This window comes from Arachis stenosperma, chromosome 9 (assembly GCF_014773155.1).
Source record: "Arachis stenosperma cultivar V10309 chromosome 9, arast.V10309.gnm1.PFL2, whole genome shotgun sequence".
Lineage (NCBI taxonomy): Eukaryota > Viridiplantae > Streptophyta > Magnoliopsida > Fabales > Fabaceae > Arachis > Arachis stenosperma.
In genome coordinates, this window is record NC_080385.1 from 144,397,661 (window position 1) to 144,403,636 (window position 5,976).

At 38.9% G+C, this 5,976-nt stretch overlaps 1 non-coding gene across 1 annotated transcript; it reads left to right on the forward strand.

Moving 5' to 3' along the window:
* On the forward strand, nt 1-108 carry LOC130952131 (small nucleolar RNA R71). The gene has a single exon (XR_009074312.1). It is a non-coding gene; the product is annotated as a small nucleolar RNA R71 (small nucleolar RNA).
* Nucleotides 109-5,976: the final 5,868 nt, after the last annotated feature.

Genomic DNA, 5,976 nt, shown 5'->3' on the forward strand with positions numbered 1-5,976 from the left:
AAGCATGTCTGAGGGACATTTTCTGATTAATTATTTGTATCTTTCCCAAGCTTCATAGAGGGATTCTCCATCCTTCTGTCTGAAGGTTTGGACTTCCACTCTAAGCTTACTCCATCTTTGTGGTGGAAAGAACTTTGCCAAGAAGGCATTGACTAGCTTTTCCCAAGAGTCCAGGCTTTCTTTAGGTTGAGAATCCAACCATATTCTAGCTCTGTCTCTTACAGCAAAAGGGAATAGCATCAGTCTATAGACCTCAGGGTTAACCCCATTAGTCTTGACTGTGTCACAGATTTGCAAGAATTCAGCTAAAAACTGATGAGGATCTTCCATTGGAAGTCCATGGAACTTGCAATTCTGTTGCATTAGAGAAACTAATTGAGGCTTAAGCTCAAAGTTGTTTGCTCCAATGGCAGGGATAGAGATGCTTCTCCCATAGAAGTCGGGAGTAGGTGCAGTAAAGTCACCCAGCACCTTCCTTGCATTGTTGGCATTGTTGTTGTTTTCGGCTGCCATGGGTTCTTCTTCTTTGAAGAATTCGGTCAGGTCCTCTAAAGAGAGTTGTGCTTTGGCTTCTCTTAGCTTTCTCTTCAAGGTCCTTTCGGGTTCAGGATCAGCTTCAACAAGAATGCCTTTGTCTCTGCTCCTGCTCATATGAAAGAGAAGAGAAAAAGAAAATGTGGAATCCTCTATGTCACAGTATAGAGATTCCTTGAAATGTCAGAGGAAAAGAGAAATAGAAAGAAGAAGGAGAAGAAGAATTCGAACTTTAATTAGATAAGGTTCGAATTGTGCATTTAGAAGGAGTGGTACTCCATAAATAGAAGGATGTGAGAAGGAGGGAAGAGGATTTTCGAAAATTCAATTAAAAGATTTTGAAAACATTTTGAAAATTTGATTGATAATTTTCGAAAATTGAAAGTGGAAGAGAAATCAAGTGATTTTTGAAAAAGATTTTGAAATTAGAAACTAAAAAGATTTGATTGAAAACTAATTTGAAAAAGATATGATAAAAAAAATATGATTGAAAGGTTATTGTCTTAAAAAGATGTGATTGAGAAGATATGATTTGAAAACCATTTTAAAAGATATGTTTTGAAAATTATTTTAAAAGATTTGATTTGGAAAATTAGTGACTTGCCTAACAAGAAAAAATATGATTCAAACATAAAACCTTCCTTAACAGAAAAGGCAAAAAATGTTCAATCAAATCATTAATTGTTAGTAAGTATCTTTGAAAGGAAAGAAATTAATTTTGAAAACATTTGAGTGAAAAGATTTGATTTGAAAAAGATTTGATTTTGAAAAACTTGAAAAAATTGATTTGAAAACAAAATCTTCCCCCTAGCACCATCCTGGCGTTAAACGCCCAGAATGGTATACATTCTGGCGTTTAACGCCCAAAATGCTACCTTTTTGGGCGTTAAACGCCCAACCAGGTGCCCTGGCTGGCGTTTAAACGCCAGTCTGCCTTCTTCACTGGGCATTTTTGAATGCTCAGCTTTTTCTGTATAATTCCTCTGCAGTGTGTTCTGAATCTTCAATCCCTTGTATCATTGACTTGAAAAGACACAAATTAAAAATATTTTTGGATTTTTAATAATTAAAATGCAACAAGAATCAAATAACAATGCATGCAAGACACCAAACTTAGCAGTTTGTATACTACTGACACTAATGAACTGAAAATGCATATGAGACACACAAAATACTCAAGTCAATAGAATTCAAAGATCAGAGCAAGTGAATCATCAAGAACATCTTGAAGATCACTAAGACATATGAATGCATGCAGTTGACACCAAACTTAGGATGAGACACTAGACTCAAACAAGAAATATTTTTGAATTTTATGATTTTTTAATTTTTTAATTTTTTTGTGTTTTTCGAAAATTAAGTGGAAAAATAAGGTATCAAAATTCTTAATGAGAATTCCAGGAATCAGTCCAATGCTAGTCTAAGACTCCGGTCCAGGAATTAGACATGGCTTCACAGCCAGCCAAGCTTCCAAAGAAAGCTTCGGTCCAAAACACTAGACATGACCAAAGGTCAGCCAAGCATTAGCAAATCACTGCTCCAAAAGCAAGATTGATACGAAATCAACAAGCTCTTGTGGTGATAAGTTGAAACCTCGGTCCAATCAGATTAGACATGGCTTCTCAGCCAGCCAGATTTCAACAAATCATCATGAAACTCTAGAATTCATCTTCAAGAATTTCGAAAAAAATACCTAATCTAAGCAACAAGATGAACCGTCAGTTGTCCAGCCTGAACAATCCCGGGCAATAACACCAAAAATTTGATGTTGTTGCCGGATCTTGGCACTGATGTTACCAAAGGCTTGCTCAAAACTAGAACAATCCCCGGCAACGGCGCCAAAAACTTGGTGCGCGAAATTGTGAACTATACTTTTTCACAACTCTCATAATCCCTGGTAATGGCTCCAAAAACTTGGTGCGCTCAATACCATGGCATTACACAACTTCGCACAACTAACCAGCAAGTGCACTGGGTCGTCCAAGTAATAAACCTTACGTGAGTAAGGGTCGATCCCACGGAGATTGTTAGTATTGAAGCAAGCTATGGTCATCTTGTAAATCTTAGTCATGCAAACTCAGATATATATGGTGATGAACGAAAATAACATAAAAGATAAAGATAGTGATACTTATGTAATTCATTGGTAGGAACTTCAGATAAGCGCATGAAGATGCCTTCCCTTCCGTCTCTCTGCTTTCCTACTGTCTTCATCCAACCCTTCTTACTCCTTTCCATGGCAAGCTCGTATAGGGTCTCACTGTTGTCAGCAGCTACCTCCCATCCTCGCAGTGAAAGCTAATGCACACACTCTGTCACAGTGCTGCCAATCACCGGTGTGGTTCCCTCCCCTACCGGAATAGAATAACTCTTTTGCGTCTGTCACTAACGCCCAGTAGGTTACAGGTTTGAAGCACGTCACAGTCATTCAATCATTGAATCCTACTCAGAATACCACAGACAAGGTTAGACCTTCCGGATTCTCTTGAATGCTGCCATCAGTTCTTGCCTATACCACGAAGACTCTGATCTCACGGAATGGTTGGCTCGTTTGTCAGGCGAGCACTCGGTTGTCAGGCGATCAACCATGCATCGTGCAATCAGGAATCCAAGAGATATTCACCAAGCCTCAAATGCTTGTAGAACAAGAGTGGTTGTCAGTCACTTTGTTCATGAGTGAGAATGGTGATGGGCGTCAATCATCACCTTCATCATGTTGAAGAACAAGTGATATCTTGGATAAAGAACAAGCGGAATTTGAATGGAAGAACAATAGTAATTGCATTAATACTCGAGGTACAGCAGAGCTCCACACCTCAATCTATGGTGTGTAGAAACTCCACCGTTGAAAATACATAAGCATAAGGTCTAGGCATGGCCGAATGGCCAGCCTCCCAATGATCTAAGAACTAGAATGTCCAAAGATGATCTAGAGATCTAAAAGTGATCAAAAGATTTCTATACAATAGTAAAAGGTCCTACTTATAAGAAACTAGTAGCCTAGGGTGTACAGAAATGAGTAAATGACATAAAAATCCTCTTCCGGGCCCACTTGGTGTGTGCTTGGGCTGAGCAATGAAGCAATTTCGTGTAGAGACTCTTCTTGGAGTTAAACGCCAGCTTTGGTGCCAGTTTGGGCGTTTAACTCCCATTTGGGTGCCAGTTCCAGCGTTTAACGCTGGGATTCCTTGAGGTGACTTTGAACGCCGGTTTGGGCCATCAAATCTTGGGCAAAGTATGGACTATTATATATTGCTGGAAAGCCCAGGATGTCTACTTTCCAACGCCGTTGAGAGCGCGCCAATTGGGCTTCTGTAGCTCCAGAAAATCCGCTTCGAATGCAGGGAGGTCAGAATCCAACAGCATCTGCAGTCCTTTTTGGTCTCAGGATCAGATTTTTGCTCAGGTCCCTCAATTTCAGCCAGAAAATACCTGAAATCACAGAAAAACACAAACTCATAGTAAAGTCCAGAAAAGTGAATTTTAATTAAAAACTAATAAAAATATACTAAAAACTAACTATATCATATCAAAAACATACTAAAAACAATGCCAAAAAGTATACAAATTATCCGCTCATCAGTCTCAAAAGCTTTTATAGATTAGTAAAGCAAAGCGGATTCATAAGAGTTTGTCAGCTTGTTAGTCCAAACTCATTGAATTCTAAAAGCGAAGAAAGCTTTGACTAATTATAGTGATGTGGGATGATGGCTATGATTAACGATGATGACAATATTATTGATGACATGATTTGAGATTTAATAGGGTGTGAGTTGATGAGACGACAAAAGTAAGGAACGAATGACCGAGATCCTCAGAGATAGAGAAATCAGAGCGCGGCAACGGAAGCGCGCAGAGTAAAAGGACCTTGGAACTGTTATGCGTTGGATATAACGGCAGACTACGCTCGCGTACTCGTAGTGATGGATGAAATTTTCGAGGGCGAAAATTTCTGTTAGGGGGGTAGAATATAATACCCGGTCTAACCGAAATTAATTAAATAATGAGTTAAGTAGGAGCGAATATGGTTGGAAGATTTGGCAATTGGAATTTGATGATTTAAATATGATATTTGGATTCAGTGAATTTTTCCGAGTCGGAAGACATAGTTTTCTGCGAAAAAGCGCGCAGTGGAATTTTGACCGGCAGTACCGGCTGAGACCTGTCTGGTACTGCAGCTGAGAAAATTGATTATGAGTAAATAAGATTAAGAAATGAGGAATTATAATTAGGGGAGGTAGAAATATTTGAAGTGCGATTTAAAGCGCTAATCTTAAAGGTTTTGGTCCAAAATTGGGCCAACGGACAAAAATAAGTGAACCGGGCCTAAGTGGGCCCAAGACCCAACATATATAAACATTAGTTATGAGCATTTCAGCTCATTTTTACCCTAAAAGAGGAGTGTGGGGCGCTGAATTGAGAAGAGAGAAGAGAAGAGAGAAAACCTAACTCTCTTTGACCTTCAAACCACCATAACTTGAGCTACGGAGCTCCGATTGACGAGCCGTTTACGGCCACGCGTCGCTCTTCTCATCCTCTACAATTCTATCTAAGTTTTGTGGTGAGTATTCCATTCATCTCTGCCCAGTTTTCGAAATTCTCCACTGTTACACGTTTTTGGGAAGTTAGTGTTGAAATCTTGTGATTTTGGGTGTTTAGGGATACTCCAACATGGATTCTAAGTGGGTTCTATCCCTACTTCATATGGGCTGAGGTAAGAAGTGCTCAAACTCTTGTGATTTATCATCCTTATGAGCCCTAGGTTGATGTATGTATGTGATATTGGTTATGTTAGTGTATTTGGTGATTTTGATGCACAATTGGGAGGTTGGTATTGCTTGTGGAGCTTTGGTGAGGCTTGGAGCTAAGGTGGGTGGAGACTTCCAAAGAAGAGGCTCAATTGATTTTGCTACAAGAGGTACGGTTTAAGTTTCATTTAAGTACCGTGTGGTGTGATGAGAATTCCTAGGCTAGATGCCCCTAGGATTAAGTTTGGATTGTGTAAATGGTTGGTGCTAATATGCATAGTTGATATGTATTGTGAATTAATGATTGGGTTGAGAATTGTGTGGCCTTGTATGCTTGGTGTATTAAAAATTTGATGTTTTGGGTAATGAGTATTGAATTGTGATTTATGCATTTAAATTGTGAAATTGGGCCGGAGGCCGTATATTTTGGGACGGAGGCCGGAAAGAGGTAAGAAAGGTAAGTTGATGTGTGCATTGTATGATGACACAAGTAATTGGATGAATTTCATATAATGAATATATGAATGATTGGGTTGGTCATTGAATAATGAGGTTTGAGGAGTTGAAGTGTGGAAATTGGTAAATTTTGGGTGAAATAGTATAGATGAGGTATGTTTGATTTTGGTTGAGATATATTATGTGGTCATATATGTGAGTATGATTTTTGATGCCTTGATGGGATGATAATGCGTGA